Raw genomic sequence first — 20835 nt, forward strand, 5'->3', positions numbered from 1 at the left:
CTGTGATGTGTATGTATGTATGTATGTTTGTTCTTGGTGTACATGGGATACCTGGGGAAAGGTTAAGGTAAGAAAATAGAAGTATAGGGAATGAAAGTTGCTGGGAGTGAAAGTTATCAGACCAGGATTAGAAGTCATAGACTACAGAGGCCTGGGCTTAAGAACTGAGACTGGGGGTAACTTTAGGTTAATTGATCTCAATTGATTAAAAGACAATGCCCAAAGCCTGCAGAACAGGGGAGTGATGCCAGCACAGAGGCTGGGACTGGAGCCAGAGCTACGGGGGAGCTGAAAAAGTAGGTGGGGAGATGGAAAGTGGGACCAAGGGAAAGTGTGGGTGTTAAAGAGGGGCTTCTGGGTATGAGGATGGCTGTGGGGCAGCTAGAGAAGTTGCACAGAGTGGCAGTAGGTGCTGGGAGCTGGAGAAAGGCTCCAGCTGCTGGAGAAAACTACAGGACAGCCACAGGGAGCTGGGAAGCTGCGGGGGCGGGGGAGGACTACAGTAGGTGCAGGGGAAGCCTGAAAACAGAGAGACCGACAGCAGAAAATCACAGGAAAAGTGACAGGAGAGACTGAAAGGTGGCAGGGCAGCAGGAAAGCAGAAAAAGGCAGCAGAAAGTCACAGGGAAAAGGCAGTAGGAGCAGGGGGAAAGCAGAAAATTACAGGAAAAGTGGCAAGAGAGACTGAAAGGCAGCAGGAGCAGCAAGAAAGCAAGGAGAGGCTGAGAAGTAGCAGAAAAGGGGAGACGGAATTGGGAGGATATCAGAAAACTAGCGGGGGGGTGGGGCTGGAGCTGAGAGAGAGAGAACAAGGCTGGAATTTAAGATAGGAAAGGGACTGGGATTCAGTAAAACATGACCCAACTCAGGTTTGCAAATGACAGTAGTTTTATTGAACAGGGGAGATGGTGACACAATGTCTTATTGGTTCCCTTGCATGCACACAAACACACACACACACACACAAAATGGCAGCATGGGTTAGAGAGGCCTGGTGCAGGGGCTGAAGTCCACTGAAGTCCATGAGAAGAGAAACAGATAGAGACAGAGAGAGAGTCCAAATTGTAGGAGGAGGCGTGCAGGTAATATCTACCTACCCCAGGCTGGAAGTTGATCCTCGATGGCCAGTCATGGTCTCCTTCAGCTTGGTGTTGTCCAGAGGGGAGTCACCGGCAGGGCCTCTGGGGTAGGTGACGTGAAGCTGATCTGGTCCTGCTGGAAATGGCGTTCCCACTGGGTCTGTTCTTCACTGCCCCTTTTTATAGGGGCAGACCTTGTGTGGTCCTAGTGACAGGAGGCATGCCCAAGCAAGGCATGCCCCTGGCATACTAAGCATGTGTGCTCCATGCAGGGATGTGCAGTTTTGGGTGTCTGTAATGGTGGGGTACGATGGTAGAGTTGCTGGTTCTGCAGGGTCTTTTGTCTTTCAAATGCTGGGTTCTTGACTCTGTTCCTGGATGAGGTCCATGGTTCCTGGATGAATCAATGTGAGGTGATGGCCCAGTCATTACAGGCCATTCAGTAGAGGCCTGCTACCATTGTATTTCAATCATTCCCAATCATCCAGGAACCAATTTACATAGGAGGGGTACATAAGTCACACAGTTACAACACAGGGGATGCCCGGGCAGAGGACACAAGATGGAGACTTGCCATATAAAATGGAAACTTGACATGACTTTGGTTCACTTACAAACACAGGCCCAAACCATACAGTATCCATATGAAACAATAAAAATCAATACAAAAATGCTAATAATACAATATACAACAGTAAAAATCAATACAAACCTAATAATTATACAATATAAAACTGTGGCTATCCAAAACTGAAAACTTAAGTCTGAGCTCACTTATATATAGGGAATAGAGAGGGAGAGAAAAAGTCAGAAATGGTTGGGGAAGGGGAGGGAATGCATATCTATCACATATATATATATATTAAAAAAGAAAATCTGGGGGTTTTGCTACAGCTGTAGTAGCAGTCATGTGGTGGGCAAGTGATGGGGATTTGGGCCTTGTCTAGGGCCCCAATGTACTAGGGGTATCCTAGGGTGTGGAACCCAGCCACCACCACGGGGTCATGAATGTGGAGGACCATTTGCCCCAGCATGTCCTGGAGGATGTCACACACCTCCAGAACAGCCTCCCACACCAAAGAGGTGACCAATATAGTGGAGACTGGTAGGTGTGGCCACCTTGAGCAGGGCAATGGCTAGCTGGGTGTCTGCAGAGAGCGGCTGCCACATGGTGGTGTCCTGCTGATGCAGGTGCAGGCAGAGCTGCTCCATGAGGTCCAGGAAGGTGGTCCAGGTCATACAGAATGCCTCCAGTCACTGCTCATCATCCCAGTACTGGCCCAGTACTGGCTGGTTGGGTGGGCCCAGAGGTGGCAGGACTGGAGACTCAGGACGGCATGCACGGCCTCAGTGGTGGCATCCAGGAGCACATCAGTGGTGTCCCTGCCAGGGTCAAGCCAGCAGGACAGGGTCATGGTGGAAGCTGTGCGGTGGTGGGGAACCTGGGATGTCATGGTGAGGCCAGCCAGGTGATTGCTGCATATCAGGGTGTCAGCAGGGCCCAGATTGCTATCAGCCAGATGGCAGTCAGCATGATGGCCAGAAGCAGCCTGGGGCACAGGGCATTGCTGCCAGGGGCAGGGGCTGAAACAACCATGGTGCGGGGTGGCAGGAGCTACAGCGACAGAGCTGCTGCATGCTGCCTCCATGCTGTGCACATTGCTCCTGTCTAGAGAAGTGGCTGGCCAGGGAGAAGGGAGTGGGACTGACTTTTAAAGAGGGTCTCCAGCTGCAGACAGCTGAGGCTGGAGCCTTCATCTCCCCCTGGTGGTAGCAGGGGCCCATTGCAAGGCCCCAGGAAGCAGGAGCACCTTGCTACTAGGAAACTGCTTTAAACTGTAGGGCTGTGGGAAATTTCGCCTGGTGTTTCATTTCAAAGCTATTTCAATGCATTTTAAGCTCAAAACAGCCAAACTGAAATGAAACAAAAGTCTTTGAAACAGCTTTGAAATGAAATAAGGGAACTCAAAATATTTCAAAACTTTCTAAAGTTTTCAAGTTTCAAAGCCAGGCTTACTGGCTTCAGCGCTGATCCCAGCCAGCAGCACCCACCTCCTGTTGTCTGGTAGGTAGATCGGGGCCCACCAGCACCCCCAGGAGGGCTGCAGGGGCTGTGCCAGACTCCTCCCGGGGGTGCAGGCCCCAGATCTGCCTTCCAGATGACAGACTGGCACTGGGCACAGCCTGCACCCACAGCTGGGAACATCAGTGCTGCTGCTGGCCCCAGGCGGCAGCACTCACCTCCTGTCACCAAGCAGGCAGATCAGCTGCATGCACCCCTGGGAGGACTCCAGCACAGCCCCTGCAGTCCTCCTGGGGGTGCTGGCAGGCCCCCAATCTGCCTGGCAGCTGACAGGAGCAGGGTGCTGCCACCTGGGGGCAGTGGGGCCAGGGCAGATCAGCTCTTACACGGACCCACTGCCCCTATCCCGGGGCAGGGAGGGTCCCTGCACAAGCTGATCTGCTGTAGACTCTGCACCCTCTTTGAAGTATGGGCCTGGGGCACATCAGCTCATGTGGGGACCACACACAAGCCAGCTCCAGTATGGGGCTGGAGCAGTTCAGCTCATGCAGGGACCTTCACCCACCCCAGGAGGGCTGCAGGGCTGTGCCAGAGTCCTCCCAGGAGTCCATGCCCCCGATCTCCATCCCAGGTGACAGCAGCTGGGTGCTGCCACATGAAGCCAGTAGCAGCACCGATCTGCCTGGCATTAGGTGCAGGCTGTGCCCAGCACTGTTCTGTAATCTGACAGGCAGACTGGGGGCCCATACCCCGGGGAGGAGTCAAGCACAGCCCCCACAGCCCTCCCTGGGGTGCGGGCAAGCCTCCGATCTGCCTCCGGGATGAGAGGAGCCGGGTGCTGCCACCTGGAACTGGCAGCAGCACCAATCTTATCAGCACTGGTCCCAGGCAGCAGCACCCAGCTTCTCTCATCTGGCAGGCAGATTGGGGGCCTGTACCCCTGGAAGGAGTCTGGCACAGCCCCTGCATCCCTCCTGGGGGTACAGGTGAGCCCCTAATCTGCCTGCCTGCTGCATTTTATGTTTTCCCATAATAACCTATGGGTAAAACATCAAAACTGCATCAAAACAGCAAACCAGTTTCGATGAAATGAAACAGATTAGTGCTTTTGAAATGAAATGAAACTCTAAATGAAACATTGTTCCGTCAAATCATCAAAACTGAAGTCAAATGCACAGCCCTAGTAAACGGCTCTTGCTTTCCTACACTACACATGTAGATGCCTGCCCACGGGCATTTACTCTTGAGTAGTTTACTTGAGAGTAAACTAATCCTGGATCAAATGCACATGTAGATGCACCCAGGATCATGCAAAAGAAAATGTATTAGGTAATAATTAGGGAATGTACTGGAATGGCAGAGACTAATGTTTCAAGTCCCTGATCTGACTGACAAGAATCTGTGTTTCATATTATATAATCTAGCCAATAAGACACAGAGCTATTTTTCTTTTGCTGACTCTTTGATTGGACAGAAGAATCACAAAAAGATCTATTTATGCAAATAGACTTCATTGACCAGCTAGCATTCCTGAAAATATGAAAATGAATCAAATGTGAGGGTGAGTTATGCTGAACATTTTCCTGTAAGTGTGCCCTAGCACAGGTGTTAGCAACCTACGGCCCTCAGTGGAACCCAACCTGTGAAGAAACTGAATCTGTCCCACAGCAACTTTGGGATAATTGCTAGCACACTGCAGTCAGAGGAAACATCCACAGGATCCTGCACCCTTCCCTGTTCAGGTTACTTCTTCTCTTACAACAGGGGATCATCCCTAGGGTCCCACTCCTTGCCTTTTTCCTCATCCATTCTGTCCACAGTATCCACTGATCACAAAGGAGTGCAGAGATTTATGGTCCATGGCAGGAGTTGAGTCATAAGTAGTGGCAAAAGGCTGCCACCCCCTCTTCTAGCTATAGTTATCAGGAACAAAGCAACTGCAACTAATTAGACTGAAACATGAAGTCTTTTGTACTGGAACTTGAGATGCAATTAATTTGCATTGTATGTAATGATTTTACAGTCTGAAAGCAAAATTCACACAAACGCATAAAATAAAATTCACACAGAAATATTTTGTACCAAAAAAGTATATGAATATAGCTTCTTGTAATGATTAAGGTTCTTTAAATTCCTATAAAATTCACACAGAAATATTTGGTAGAACTATCAACATTCATGGGTTTCTCTAAATTGTTTTAGTATATGTAGAGGCAGGAATTTAGACATATAGCCAACAAAAGAAGTTTAAAATATTTCTATTGTAAACTTAAAAAGTTAAGAAAAAAATGAAGGGCTAAGCACTTCCAGGCCCTAGTAGAACCTAGAAGAAACAAACCTAGAAGAAACTGGTCTCCATAGAGGTGAAATATAGAGTCCATATTTAGAGAATCTTCCTTTAATATCATATGACAACCTTATGCTTGTTTTTCTTCATCATGTAGTACATCTAATGAAGCTCTACTTACTCTGCTGTAAGAAATACAAACTGAATGTAATTCAAGCTTATAAGAACGTCTTTAATTGCACAATACAATTACATGAAATTCAGGCTGCTACCATTGAGATAGTACATTAAACCTTTATTCCTTTGTGTGTTAAAGCTCTATTGAGTTTCAACTATAATCTTCCTTTTTGGCAAAGAGTGAACTGTGAAAGCCTGCATATAAAAACTGTTCCTATTTACAAGGATTACTAGGATTTTCCCCTTTCTTGTTATTACATTACAATAATGTAATGTTATTACATTATTTTATTCCAAAATTCTTAGTCCATCATTTATATATTTACACACAAAGGCAGCAAAGCTGTTAGTTAAATTGTATAGTAACAGTGTACTAGGAATATCATTAAAAACTGATTATCAAAAAAGCTTTTTGACAAAACAATCACATTTGTCACACTAACAAATCTTTTCCTTTCAGACTGGAAAAGCAGATCACAACCATAGTACATCCCTATCACAGATAAGAAGGAATTTTCATGAAATAGGAATGTAAATCAGTTGAAAGATTGCAGCAGTTATTTCTGTTTATTAGATTCAGCCTTGGTTTACTTACATTAATTCTAGATGACATTTAAATATAGTAATACTATAGCCTGTGTCTGAAATGTTTGTACCTGAAAAGTATCTAAATGTAGCTTGCTGTACATTTTTAATGGAATCCGCACATTAAAAAATTAACAATAACACAAAGCATTATATTTTTTAGTTTTAAGGCTGGAATTATATATATATATATACATATATTTTTAGTTAGATTAATTTCCCATCGTCATATTTTTATAGTATTTAGTGAACTGATATTTTGCATCTACATTCTCTTTTAAAGCCCTATGGACTCAAAAACAAATTTGTTAAAACTGTATATCAGTGCACATGCCATACCCCGACAACATATAACCAATGACCAACAAGATGAAAAAGAAGGGGAAGTGCTAGACCTACTGTTAGGAAATGCTTGCCAATGCCTTCTCAACAGAAGAGAAATGATGGTTTCTTTTTAGCTGGCAATTGTTAAAGCAGGGTTTTTTTATATGACCTCTCTAAATACCACACAGTCTGGCAGGTATTCTTTTGCCTAGGAAAGGAGGATACACCAAAACAACTCTGGCTAATACAAGTATTGATGCCTGCTTCTCAGCGTGGTCAGTCTCAAAGCACCCAGCCTAGACTCAAGGCACCCCTGAGAAAAGCAGATTTTAGTTTTCCCTCCTTTTTTGACTCCAGAAAAAATAATATTACATTTTTTGTTGCAAAGGACTCACAAGATCATAACAGGCCAAAATGTTTTTAACACTATAGGTTCCTATTCAAAATCTCCAGGTTTATCTTTCGAATCATGCTTATACAGGTAATAGTGCTAACACTGCATGACACCCCACAGCACACTTAAAAGAACCTTAAGGCCACAGCACCCTAGTTAAGAATCATTGATGCGCGCGCATGTGCACACACACACACGTAAACAGGGGCTGTACACAATTAAGCAAGAAAAGATTTAGCATTACAGGGGTAAATTAATCAAGACAACTATGCTCAATTTTCATAGAACCATATCCAATTCATTTTACTATTATGAGGCGACAATTGCTAAGAAGTAGGATTCACTCTATTATGCACGTAAACATGATGTTAGGAAATAAATAGATTTCACTGTCTTCTACATACATGGGGTTCTCTTTCCTAAATTGAAAAAAAATCCCCCAAAGCTTTGCATGCTAATGCAGGTTTCAAATATTTATTTCAAAAACATTTTTAAATGATTCACAGGTCTTTTCACTACAATTATTATACTGCATTGCATTTCTTTAAAATGCAACTTTAAAAATAGGATGTATGTAACCCTGGTGGCACCTAAAACTCACTAGATATGTAGCAATGGGGAGGGGTGGAATAAACCTTTCCACTTTACTGCTTAAAAATGCACTCTATAAATGTTAAAAATGCAGAATTTATTTGCTAATGTTAAACTCTATGTGGATATACTGACCACTAGGGAGATTTTTGGTTTTTATCAGGTAGAAGAGGACTGTTGGAAAATCAGGGTGGTAGAAAGTAGATTGATGGGATGCATGTTGCTTTTCTTTGTCCTTAATAAAGAACCTTCCCAAACTCCACAGCAAATTAAGTTTTAAATACAAATATTTCTGAAAAGAAACATAAAATAAATATTCCTATCCCAAAGTGTCTGTGTTACTCATTCCTATGCTGACAACAATTGTGTTATGAAACACCATATAACCTTGTAATAAAAGGAAGGCAGCTTTACTTTGCACCCTGTGTGACATTTGTAATTTGCTGCTTGGATACATAAGGCAATGAGTTCAGCTTCTAACAGGGGAGAATGTCCTTCCAATATTTAGTACAGTTTTGTTAATATGAAGCTGTACTCATGTGTTGCAGGGATATATTTAATACGGATGAAAAAATCAAAATATACAAACCTAAAGTCACTTCCTTTCCTTCCTAAGAGGTTTCCAAGGTTTTAAAGTTTTAATAAAGAAAACTTTTATATAATTTAAAAGACACATAATCCTAGACCTGTTTCTTAATGACCTGTTCTTAACCCACAGAGCAGGGTGGGAAAGGAAGGAAATGAACATTTTCATTTGTTAGAACACTTTGCAATCACTTACTCATCTTGCATCACAGGTAAGCAATTCAAAAGTATTCCTACAAATGTAAACATGTGCCATATCTACATGTGCAGTTAATGCAACTGAATAAATATCGCCGTCTACACATGTGGTTAAGCACAGTATTATTAAGCACAATTTATTCCGCTGACAGACAGTCTGATGGAACTATACTACACTGGAGTAAATTAATCTACTGCACCCTAATCATGGTGCACATGTAGACAGTGATGCACAGTAAATTAGTCTACTGGAGGGGTTATTTCTCAGCCAGCAGCTGCTGCACCTACACTTACAGGACTTACCAGGCAGACACAAGCTGGTTCAGCTACTCCTGTATCTCCCTAAACCAGGAGTGGGCAAGATACAGCCTCTGGGCCATATCCAGCCTGTTGAGAAATTTTATCTGGCCCAGAGCAGATCCCTCAGTCCCACCTAGCTCAGGTGCAACAGACAGCCAACCATACAGCAGGGCTGGGGTAGTGTGATGGTTGGACTGCATTTTCCAGGTGTTCCAGCAGTGGCAGCAGCTCCTTCCAGCTGCAGCTGCAGCTGCTGGACCCAGCCCTGCTGCCTGGAAACCCCAGCCCATTTACCCTGCACCCAGAGCTAACTGGGCTGGGTGTTTGGCTGGGCAGCTTGAATAGGGCCGCAGGCAGACAGGAAGCAGCATCTGGGAGTGACGTACTCAGGCAGGCCCAGGAAGACTCCAGGACCTTGGAGTGGTGACAGTGTAGAGTCGGGGCAGAGCCACAGTCCACTGCCTGCACAACCCTGCGATAAGCACGGGTTCTGCGGGCAGGGCCATGCAGGGAACAGATCACAGCTCTGTCCCAGCCCCATGCTGTTACCACCACAAGATCCTGGCTCTGGCCCCAGATGCAGCTCATTGCCTGCCCATGGTCCCATTACATTCACCTAGTGGAGTGGCTCCCAGCTGGCCTCCATGGAGAACCCTGGGATTGTGGGGCAGTGGCCAGGGCCAAGGCAGGGCAGAGCCCTAGTTCTATGGGCAGGGACATGCAGGGTTTGCATCATAGCTCTGCCCCCTCCCTAGCCCCATGCTGTCACCACCCCGTGATCCTATGGTCTCCATAAAGACCAGCCAGACCCACATGGGCAGGTGGACATGCTGATGCCACGGGAGGCTGGGTCCAGGATCTTGGAGTGGTGACAGCATGGGGTCTGAGCTCTGACAGAGTCACACTCTGCTCCCTGCATGCTCCTGCCCTCAGAACCAGCATCCACAGCAGGAGTGAGCAGGCAATGGATTGCAGCTCTGCCCAGGGCAACAGCACTGTCACCACCTCACAATCCCACCTCATGATCCCAGCCTCACCCACCTGTCCTAGTCGTAAACACTATTCCCTGCCTGCCTGTCTATGGCTCCATCCCACATAAGGAGTTTTGGTAACCCAGCCCATGACAGCTCAGCAAAACTCCCTATGTGGCCCATGGTGCCAAATAATTGCCCACCCCTGCCCTAAGCTGTGGCATCCAAAGTGAATGGGACCAAGAGCACTGGCATGGAATTCGGTTCCATGATGAGCCCTCTTTATTGAATAGGGTGGTCCAGGGAAAATGTCTCACTGGGAGGTGGGCGGCCACGTCTGGGGACACTAGGGAATTGAAATAACAACCAAGGTCAGGAATTGGGAGCAGAATCAAAGAACAAACCAGATCAGGAAGCCAAGAGGTCATTTTTTGAGTTGGGTCTTGGAACAAGTTGAGTTGAGAAGTTGGGAAACCAAGCAGAGAGTGGAGCTGAGGAGCAAGCCAGAAGGAAAGGCAAAAAGGTCTTGGGTCAGATTGGTCCCTGTTGCCAGGCCACTTTCTGTTCCTCCAACTTACTAAGGAGGAGGGTCAGCTGACCCTGACCAACCACTCCAGTGACAGGTAGCAGGCAGAGGGTTAGGCACTGCTCTAAGCTTCAGGTCATTCTGAATCAGTCTGGACAATCAGCCATAGAGTGGAAGGCCAAGATGTGTGGCTGTGTGGCCAGGCTGAGACCCTAGCTTTAAGGCAGGAGTGACCTTTTGGTCTAAATGATAAAATGATCTCGAACCAGAGAAGATTAAAATGGATAGATATAATTTCCCAGGCTGCTGTTGTCTGCCAGAACACGAGGGCATCTAAGGAATATCAAGCAATATTATTACTGTTTGAAGGATTTATAATGCAGTAAGACAATGTGGCAAGAAATTCTTTGGAGCAGACAATGACCACAGATATATTTCCATCTCTTCCTATTATCTTACCTTTCACCCCCACAGCTGTGCCAAGATATTGCCTGAATACTAAGAATATTTTTTCTTCACAAAGATGGATTTTTAAGAATTAGAAATAGGCATTCATCTGAAAAAGGGACAATCCTGATTTAGTGCTAATACTGTAAAATTATTTGACAGGAATTCAGCTCTTGTCATGTTTCTTCCATCTGCCACGACTTTATGATAAAGTTTTACCTTTTTTCCCCCAAATATTGCCAGTCAAGTTTCACAGATTCAGTATTCAGACTGAAAATGCTTCTTCAGTCAGTGCATCCTGAAAAGCAACCATTTATCCCTGGACATATTGTGTAAAACACTTTTAGTCTCTTTCATAAAATGTAAGCCCTTTTCAGACCTATGAACTGTTCTACTGATGCCACAAAGTCCATAAAGCTGTATTGGTCACACCTGTGGCCTCCTTGTTTCACGACATTTCAACCTATGTTTAATTGTTTGGGCCTACCTCATTCCTTGAGATTCACAGTTAGCACATTTTACAGACAAATATGACCCTGATAAATACATACAGCATGTTCCTTTGCTTGTGGAAAAGTAGGGGAATTCACCTTATGCAAAGTTCATTCAACTGAGAGACACTCTAAATTGAATATACTATGTTTGGGACCCAGAAGAAAGTTTTATACAAATCTGGTAACATTCAACAAAAGCTGTAAGGAGGGTTCTTGTGAGAAAAAGGTGTGTGTGATGAATTAATGGAGTGGGAAGGAAAAGTCAAGAAAGTGGCTTTTAAAACAGTCATGGTATTTCAGTAAAATTAAGACCATGATTTCCCTTTATTCAGCAAAATCATAATAGAGCAGCACTTTACCATATCAGTTCACTGTTGCATAAGGCAAGATATCCTTGTTGCATATTCCACATGTTTAAATTACTGTCATAACTAGCAATTCTAGCTTTTATGTTGTGCTAAGTGCATTTGTTTAATAGCCAAGAAACAAATTCTGCACGTGGAAGTACTTATGCAATTGAAAGGCAACTTTCTGTTTCAAGAAATATAATTAATCCATTTAGACATTTGATGAATGAAGTGGAATTTATCCTTATTAGATGGATGCAACCAATGAAAACACATTTGTCCACTCCACTAAACTTCATGACTATGTATCCCTCTGTTGGAGTTTTTAGTTCCCACTTCATGGTAAAGTTCCCGGCCTCCATGGTAAAGTAGCTAGTTTTATTGTGGAACCATTTGGAAGCTGGTGATCTCAGCACTGGTGGGAGGGTAGTCACCCTCATATTTGCACCTTTCCATGGTGAGAAGAAAGAAACATACTTTGTGGCTGTCTGCTGTATTCCTTCTGTGGACCCAGAGTGGCTGCTGATACTGTATTGACTGAAAGGATTGCCTCATTAGTTCTAAAATCATTGAAATCACTGTTACTGTTTTGCTGTTCTCCTTGTTTGTTACTAATAAATCTTTATATGTCCTTATCCTTAAACTCATCACTCATTAGATCAATATACTGAAAACCAGAGTGGGCTTCCATATCAGTGGATAAACATAAGTCCTTTGCCATCTCTTTCTAAGCCCAGTGAGAGTAGGGTTTAGACTCCCCAAACATCCTGGGTGTAACACCACTGGCTTTTAAAATTGGCACGTTGGTTGAAGAGTTGAAGTTTTTATATCTGCTGAATTCCACTCAGTCAGCAGTACAAAAATGATGTTTTATTTATGGCAGAATCTCTTGGTTGCATTTTTAATAGGCTCTTTTATGAAATACATCAGTTCTGTTCTTCATAGAGAGGCAATGTATTTAATTTTTGTCCTGGTAACAATGCCAATAATCCTTTGGGGCTTTATTATGACACTAGATATGTCAATATAGCTAAATAAGACCCAATAGTACCGGATATTTGTTATCCTAGAAGTGGGCAAAATAAGGCCTGTGGGCTGGATATCTGAGCTCACAGCCAGTACCTTGGCCCAGGGGCCAAGGCAGCCAGTCCTGCCATCCCAGCCACTGTGTGCAGCCGGTCCTGCCATCCCAGGGTGCGCAGAAGGGCAAGGCAGGGCAGCAGCTGGACTCAGCTTCCCACCAGCCCCCACAGCAGCAGCTCACTCTGCCCAGCTATCACTGCTAGGGGGCACCAGACTCGGGTGGTTGGGCAGGTGGGGTCTCCATAGAGACCAGCCTGGGACCTCCATGGGCAGGGTGCATTTGGCAGAGCAGATGGAATAGGATGCGGGCATGCGTGGACAGGGAGTGTCATCTGGGAGCAAGACCGGGGGACAAGAGCTGGGACTGGGAACATGAGGCAGTGACAGCCAGGGCCAGGACCTGGGGCAGAACCACAATCTGCTCCCCACACCTCCCTGCCTGTGGAACCAGCACCTGGAGCAAGGGCATACAGGGAACGGATTGTGGCTTGCCCCTGAGACCTGGCCCCATGCTGTCACCACGCTGCGATCCCAGCCCCTGTCACCCATCCTGCTCCCAGACACTGCTCCCCACCTGCCCATCCCATTTACTCAGCTGAGTGTGCCCTGCCTGCAAGGGGTCCCAGGCTATTCTCCATGAAGATCTGACCCACCTGCTCCATCCAGCACCTACAGTGCCTGGGCCTGGGGCTGGATAGGATGTATAAGCTCCGCCTCATGCCGCTCACCATGCAGGGCTGGGTCAGCAACCCCCTCCCTGCTGGGCCAGGTCAGCACCCCTCCCCACCACCATGCCACAACAGCTCATCAAAATGAGCTAAGTGTCCCTCCAGCCCAAATAACTGCCCACCCCTGTGTTATCCAACCTCCCCCTACCACCCATATCACCTCCTATGAGGATTAAAGAGGTATTCTTTCCTCAGAATACCCAGCATTAGGAGTCATGATCCAATTCCCAAACTTCTGTATTGCTTCCCAATCACTTCTCGGCCTCTTAAAGGCCCAGATTAAGTGTATTCTTCCCTGTAACCTTCTTCCAATTTTATCAGGGGACCAAAATTCCTTATTTGGAATTACTTTCTACCAAGGACCTGGGCCATCCACCCCAGGTCATTCTGGCAAATACATAACAATTCCTTTCAAGCCCCAGAAAGAAATTAGTATGATGCTCAGATCACAGCCCCAAATCCAATCTTTGGCACTGGAGCAGAAACTGCTCTTTTCAATGCAAAGGAAACAGCAGGCAGCATGCATTATTAACCCTCTCCTGGTTGTTTTGACTTTTACAGAGGTCTTATTTAGGCTGAATGGAAGGAAGCTATAAGGCCCACAAGCATCAGAGAGCTTTAAAAACACCCAATATAACTTACAAAGCTGCTTTAAATTATACCAAAGTAATAGAAGGGCAGGTGGGCAATTAAGTGAGTTTATCCAATTACCCTGACTCTCCCCCCTCATTCTTGTACTGAAGAGATCTCAGTGCTGGAATGAATTTGGTCAGTACAGAGGATATTCAAGATGGGTATGCAAGCATACCCACTGTGATCAAAAGTACTTGTATGCAAGTATTACTACATAGGCTCTCAGAACGCATTCAGACAGACTTTTATTCATGCTCATTTTTACGAAGTATATACAACCAAAATAGATGTATGCATGAGACAGGCATACAGATGTGAACATATATGAGATATGCATACAGATTTAAACATGTCAGAGAAAGATTATGGATAAAGAGGGTCCAACCAAGGTCATGTTTGCCTAAGCTAAGTAATGTCTTACAGATAGTCATTCTAGATGATATTTTGGATTCTAAACCATTTTCAGGAGGTGTTCTAAATCATCAGTGAACACAAACCCATTATTCTGATGCCAGCTAGGATACTGGGAAAGTTTGATTCACAGATAACTCAGGGAGAAACCACTGTCTGGGCAAACAACCATAGGATGCTGTCTTTGCTGCTATCTGCCTTAACTTGCTGCACAAGGATAATCTGCAGCTTGAACTCTAAGGATCTCTCCACACTCCAGCGCATTTAAATTTACACAAGCTATGTTGGGTCCTGCTAGGCAGGGCAGAACAAAACATGATACTTAGCACCAGATAAGAACTAGATAATAGGATATTCAGTTTCTCAGATATGTTTTGCAGTGCACACTGAGTTCTGTGATACTGCAAATACACTGCCACCAAATATTTGAACAGACAAGTTTAAGGTAGCTGGGCTATACACTGTAGTCAAAGCAGTTAGTTGCCAATTAACTAACCAACCCTGCTAGAAGTGAGGATTAGCTGAGGTGAAACAACGGGCACCAGAGGGACCAGACAGCATAAAGGAGGGCAGGATAAAGCAGGGCCAGTAGCAAATGGGGGACAGAGAGGTAAGGAAATAAGCATGTTCCTGGGCAAGAGTGATTTGTAAATGTAAAGACCCATTAGAGAATGGGGTTTTTTTGGAGGGGAATGGTGATAATGATAAGGTTGTGAAGCTGCAAAAGACCAGGTACCCAAAGTGGGGAGAGCAGGGAAAAGCAAGTGTTCAGAATGAAACTGAAATTGAGAGGGAAATCAAATATCTACGTGTAGTAAAGGGGAGGTAAGTTGAGGGGAAAAAATCCAAAGCAGACATGGACACACAGCTGCAGAAAACTGGAGCGTAACAAAATCCGCCATGAGGATATTACAGAGTTTTCCTGCAAGACACCCATTTTAGGGCAACATAGCAGTGCTCCCACTGTATCAATTTCGCATTCTTATGTTATACAACCTGCAGCAATCTCAGGTTCCACCCCTCTGAAGGTACCAAGGGCTCAAAACAAGAAACTCAGAAAGGTCATCCACCAAGCCTTCAGTAGGACACCATACTTCAGCTCAAGGTGGGTCTCCAAATAATCAGTCACCTATTCCCAACCCCCTAGGGCAGGGGTGGCCAACCTGCAGCTCCAGAGCCACATGCAGCTCTTCAGAAGTTAATATACATTTCCTTGAATCTTTGCACAAGCACACAATGTGACATAACTGTAATAGTTTAGGTCCCACAGTGAACAACGACAGCTATGAACGAGGAAGAGAACAGACCTTTAATGATACCACAGCGCAGTGGTCCTCCAGTATACACCATGTTGCTTCCTCCATCTGGATTCCCCTCCAAGGATCATGTTCAAATTCCTCATGTTATAAGACATTCCCTTGTAAAGGACTGCCTCCAAAGTCAAACCCTCATCACTACAGTAATGGCTATGGAAGCTGGTCACTGTGCTTGTGCAAAGATCCAAGAAGACACATATTAACTTCTAAAGAGCCACATGTGGCTCCTGAGCCGCAGGTTGGCCACCCCTGCCCTAAAGAGACTCATCTACCAGTTGACAGGCTCAAAGGCCTGACTGGAACCAGACTTTCCTCACAAAGGGAGAAACAAAGAATTGCCATCCATCATGCCACAACTGAACTAAGATTTCTCCTATTACTCGCACTTCACACTTAGTTCACCATAGCAGGGCAGGTCTGACTCGGCCCACAAGTCATCATTAACCCTGTCCTGGCCAATATGGCATTTGTTCCCCATTAAAGGGGGATGAAAGAGCATAATAAAAAAGGGGGAAAGGAGTGGGTATGCTGAGGACAAGTAACTGAACCCTTGACATGAAGAGAAGGGATTGAGGAGATTTCTAAGCAGTATCTATAAAGAGCTCAAGAGAAGAAAAAACATGTGGGGTCCCCAGCTCCTGCCATGCACTTAGTCAACAGAAGCTATAAAGTGTGTAGCTCCCCTGTATACAGATAAAACAAAGAAATATGAGCTCTCCAAATGCATTGCTATATTCTTTAAGTCATTTTATTCATAAACTCCATGGGCATGTTAACTCATCACTCTTCAAGTCACTGAATGGATTTATTTTTTATGTGCTTTACTGGCTCTCTTCTCCTCCATTTTTCTTTGAAGCCAGGCATAAAATGATCGAGTCATTTTGAAGATACACAAAGAAAGTATAGTTTCCTAGCAACAGGCTTTGCTTGAAAGCTCTTTGAAGGATCTTTTTCCATGATGTTTTCAAGATTCTACCCACTTCATAAGATCACAATAAAGGCATTCACATCACGTTAATGTAATGTGCTTACATAATGAAGCCCTAATACTGTTTTGCAACACTGAAGATGAAATAAAGCAGGACATCAAAACCTCAGATGTTTTCATAAAGGAATATGAAAGCAAACAAGGAGTTACATACACAAGGTGTGAAGAGCAGCATTCAACAAAAGATACCATCTGAACAAATGGAGGGTGCATCCAGATGAGCATGCACATGCCTCTTGCAGCATCTCAGACCAGTTTGAGATGCTGCAAGAGGCACACTGAGAATGAAAAAATGTTCATGGGCTCAAAATTTGATACCTACATTTCTAGGTTTCAAATAAAAAAGCTGCAGAGAAAAGCGGCACAGGGCATGGGGCTTGGACACTCTGGCATCTGGTGGGGGGGCTACACCCTGTGGGGGGGGCTCCCACATAGCCCCCCAATACCCACAGTCCCCTCACAATACCCACATCCCCAGCCACCTCCACAAACCCCTCACCCATATACCCAGACACAAACTCCAAGCCCCCACACAAGCCCCATATACCCTGAAACCTCACCCCCACAAACTCCCACAAACCCTCCCACTCCACATTGCTTTACACTTGGAAATATATCAATAAAACATTGCCCAACATTGTCCAAATATATCAATAAAACATTGTTCTTTCTATATACACTGGTGTTTCATTTTAATAATGGAAGAACGCTATTTTGGGTATTTTAATGTGAGAATTTGGGTTTCTTATCAGACAATTTGTAATTCATAAACAGGAAACACCAGGATCTCTGCTGGTGAGATAAGTCATGAGACCCATGCAGAGGAGCCTGTCCAGAGCCAGCACTGGGAACCCAGCTGAAGAGCAGATGAGGTGGCTGACCACTCAGCCATTTGGGGTCAAGAGGACACTCTTTGACAGTTTAGAGCAGGCCATCAAAAGGAGCACAAGATGGATCCTAGGTACCATATATATAAGTTGTACCTTTCAACATTTGGCTAATATATATATATAATTTATTTTGGGGGACAACTAAGGAAGAAAAGCATAGGAGTGACATGGGGGGTCAAAGGTTCAAAATGTGAAAAAAAAGTTCTCTGGAGGGGGACACTGAGCAGAGCACCCCGTTCTGCACCACTGCATCCAAGGAGCCAGTGGACACCACCCACTGGTGCTCTGCCTGGAAACATGCATGGATGAGTGACAGGAAAGCAGCCCTGCAGTTCTCAGGCACCTTCCTGGCCAAAGCCTCCTTCCTGATCATGTAAAGAGCCCACTTGCTCAGGACCAGGAGGAGGTTGACTAGGAGGTCCTGGGACTCGGTGACCAAAAATAAAAAGGCGGGGGGTGATGTTCAACCAGAACCTCAGGAGGAGGTTCTGGAGGTGGAGATGGAGGGGCTCCAGCCTGGTGCACTAGAATGTCATGTGTGCCAGGGTCTCCCTCTGCCTGCAGAAGGGGCAGGAAAACAGGTTGTCTGTGAAGTTCATCACATACACACCCATGTCAATGACTCCATGGAGGAGCCACCAGCTGAGGTCCCAATGGTTCATGGAATGAGGGTGGACCACAGGCTCAGCCACTGAGGTGCCGCAGACATGCCCTCACCAAGCAGGTCCCGCCACTTGGTGTCGGGGCAGAATGCAAAGACAGCATGATGGATCATGCAGTGCACGAGCACGTAAAAGTGGTGATGATGGATGGTGGAAAAGTGAACTGGTTTTCTGTCCCCCAGCCAGCTCAGGTGGTGGAGTGGGGAGTGTTGCAATGCTGGGCAAGGCACCAATTCCACGACAAACTCTGGTGGGCTGGAGGACACGGGGGGCAGGGACTGCCACCATACAGCACCTGATCAACAAAAGCAAGGGCATTGGGAGATAGGGCAGATTTCACCTCCTGGACCAGATGGCAGGTCGCATGTACCATGGGTAGATCCATGTGCTGGACCAGCACAGCGGGGTCCACCCACTCCTGCCTATCATACTCCAGGAGGTCTCTGATATGGGTGACACCAGCCAAAATCAACCTCTGTTACAACTGAGGCACCTCTGCTTTTTGGCACTTCTAGCAGGGGGGTTCCAGAGGAGGGGCCCGAGCAAATCAGTGCGCTGGGCTAGTGTTGCATGGGACCAAGAGGCAGAAACCAGCCTCCAGGCCTGGAGGAGGTCCTGGTAGAAATCTGGCAGCCTCTCTACTGGCAGTCCTATAGAAAGAAGCCCCGGATCCCCCAGAAGTGGCAAAGGAAGGCACGCTCCAGGTGGCCCCATGTTGTGTGGCTACTGTAGTAGTCTAGTATCTGTAGTACATCTAGTAGTCACTGCAGGGCCTGAAGGCAGAACATCATGGCTGCATAGGCAAACTAGGTCCTGGCCACCCTCCCACAAGGAGAGGCTCAGGACTTCTACAACAACCCAGTGCCATCCTAGCCAAAAAAATTCCAGCACCCCTCTCTGGAGCTCTTTTAGGACCTCAGGGGGAACAGGCAGGGTGTGTAAGCGATGCCAAAGCATGGACAGAACCAGCTGGTTCAGCACCAGCACTCTCCCATTCAGGGAGAGACACCTCAGGAGCCCTGCCCATGCCCAGAACTTCTCCACCACCCTTGCCTCCAGCTGGTGCCAGTTCTCTGGCAAGGAGGGGTCTTTGGGGAACAGGTAAACCCCCAAGTAGAGCAGTGAGCCCACGCTCCAGCGGATCCCACGGAGTGTGGGTAGGAGTGAACCCACCTGCCAACTGTCATCCACCATCAGGCCAAAGCTCTTGACCCAGTCATCCGCATACACTGACAGGACCAGCCACCCCTCTGGCCCCTGGAGCATCAATCCTGCCACCCGCCTCTGCAGGAGAACAAGGAAGGGCTCCAGAACCAAGATGTACAGCTGGTCTGACAGTGGTCAGCCTCGATACACCCCTCTCCTGAACAAGATGGGCTCCATCAGGGTCCAGTTGAGCCAAACACTCTGCAGAGGCATACACCACCTGGAAAGCCCACACAAAGTGGGGCCTGAAGCCAAAGGCCCGCAGTGTGTCTGTGACATATCCGCGATGCACTCTGTCAAACACCTTCTCCTGGTCTAGGGGTAAGAGTGTGAAAGACAGGCCTTCCCAGTGAACTAGCTCCAGGAGGTCCCAAACCAGGTACAGGTTCTCAATAACAGAATGTCCAGGCACCATGTACATCTGATTGGGCTGGATCACATCTGTCAGCATGGACAGTAGGCACAGCAAGATGGTCTTCTCTACCACCTTGTAGTCTGTGCAGAGGAGGGACATGGGATGCCAGTTCATCAGGTCATGGGGATCCCCTTTCCTCAGTAGGAGGGTCAGAACAGCCCTTCAGCATAACAGGGTAGTTCCCCACTTCCCTTGGATTTGGCCCAGACTTCAGCAAAGTCTGGGCCAAGGACATCCCAGAAGGCCCAGTAGAACTCCACGGTCAGCTCATTGATGCCTGGTGCCAGGCATCAGGAGGAGGGTGGCTGAAAACTCATCAAGCGTGAGAGGAGCCTCCAGCCATTCCCAGCTGCCTGCACCAACCTGTGGGAGAGACTCCCACAGGGTCTGACAGGCTTTGGCATCAGTCAAATCCAGGGAGAAGAGCTCTTTGTAGAAGGCCTATGTACACCAGCACATCTCTCCTGGATCCATTAGATGGATCCAAAAGGCAGGTGATGTACTTCTTGGCTCTCTGCCTCCTCTCCAGGGCATAGAAGAAGGAGCCGTGGTCTATCTCCAAAGAAGCTGGATGCGCAAGCAGACAAATGCACCATGGGTGCAATGGCTGTCCAGAGCACGAATCTCTTCCCACCTCTCCCAATACTCTCCGCAGAGGGATGGTTTGGTTGGGTCGGTGGCTAGATGCCTCTCCAGCTCCAGTATTTTCCACACGAGCTGCTCCCAGACTGCCTCATTCTGCCAGCTGTGCCTCTGAGTGTAGCTGCAAGAAAAAAGCTGGAGGCACACCATCCCCACATCCCACCATCTGTGAACCAAGAGAAAAGCTGCCTGTTGCTCCCACCAGGCCAGCCAGAACTCACCCATTTGATCTTTCACAGGAGTGAGGTGTCAGGCACAGCCAGGGAGGCCCCCAGAAGATTTCATAGGTTTCATAGATTTCATAGACATCAGGGCTGGAAGGGACCTTGAGAAATCATCAAGTCCAGTCCCCTGCCCAAAGGGCAGGAAGTCAGCTGGGCTCATAGGATCCCAGCAAGATAAGTATCCAGTTTACTCTTGAAGGTGTTCAATGTAGGTGCTTGAACCACCTCCGCTGGCAAACTGTTCCAGACCTTGGGGGCTCAGACAGTAAAGAAATTCTTCCTTATGTCCAGCCTGAAATGGTCTTGCAG

Source organism: Crocodylus porosus, unplaced genomic scaffold, assembly GCF_001723895.1.
Source record: "Crocodylus porosus isolate Cpor-Errol unplaced genomic scaffold, CroPor_comp1, whole genome shotgun sequence".
Lineage (NCBI taxonomy): Eukaryota > Metazoa > Chordata > Crocodylia > Crocodylidae > Crocodylus > Crocodylus porosus.